This window comes from Merops nubicus, unplaced genomic scaffold (assembly GCF_000691845.1).
Source record: "Merops nubicus isolate BGI_N331 unplaced genomic scaffold, ASM69184v1 scaffold28843, whole genome shotgun sequence".
Classification (NCBI taxonomy): Eukaryota; Metazoa; Chordata; class Aves; order Coraciiformes; family Meropidae; genus Merops; species Merops nubicus.
Genome location: NW_008597303.1, coordinates 10,616 through 11,398, shown reverse-complemented (window position 1 = coordinate 11,398; position 783 = coordinate 10,616). Strand labels below are relative to the sequence as shown.

The following is a 783-nucleotide window of genomic DNA, read 5'->3' as shown; positions in this document are numbered from 1 at the left end:
CCGCGTGGGTCCAGGCGGCATGGGAACGAGCCCACGATGCGCCTGGTGGCCCTGTCCATGTGGCCTACAGGGCACGTGTCACTTCCACACTAGGGAAGGGTGCAGCCTTGCTCGGGCGATGCCCTGGGAAAGACACAGAACTACCCTCCCAGCCCCCCTGTCCGGTCACCTGCAGAGCCACAGGAGAGGGAGGAGCAGAGACCTGCCGGGAGCGGTGCCCGCGCCAGCCCCCCGAGGAGCTGCTCACGACCCACCCGCAGTGCCCCCAGCGCCCCCAAACCCCGAGGAGGGGCAAGGAGGGCACTGCAGAACAGCCCTACCCGGCACATCCCACACTTCCCAGGGGGAGGGGGAGAGGAGTTGCCCTCCTCTGCACCAACATGGAGAAACCCAGGACAAAGACAGCCAGTGACCTACACTACCAGAAACAAGGGATTTACAATTTACAGGTAGAAAAACCCTCCCACAACTTTTTTTTTTAAAAAAAAAAAGTATATTTTAGATTCTACAGCTTAAGTTTCTTTAGAAAGTGAAGCAACTGAATTGCAAGGACACACTAGAGTATTTCATGGTGCTATATAACCAAAAAAAAAAAAGAAGAAAAAATTGTCCAGACGACTTCATCTATGCATCACCTGGCAGGAGAGAAAGAGCAGCCAGTTAGACAACCCAGCTGTACCAGTGAGCCTGTACTGCACACTGGAGGGGGTGATGGGACAGCCCAGGACAAAGCTGTGGGCTAGACTCATCTCCTGCTGGAGTCCAGGGCAGGAGTTACCAGCC

The 783-nt window shown here is 55.4% G+C and overlaps 1 protein-coding gene across 1 annotated transcript in view; it reads right to left on the bottom strand.

Moving 5' to 3' along the window:
* Positions 1 to 361: 361 nt before the first annotated feature.
* BSG (basigin (Ok blood group)) overlaps positions 362 to 783 on the bottom strand; it is a gene marked incomplete at its 5' end in the record, with an annotated part of 8,145 nt that continues 7,723 nt past the window's right edge. The window contains one exon of the mRNA XM_008936667.1: positions 362 to 635. The remainder of the gene's footprint in view (positions 636 to 783) is intronic.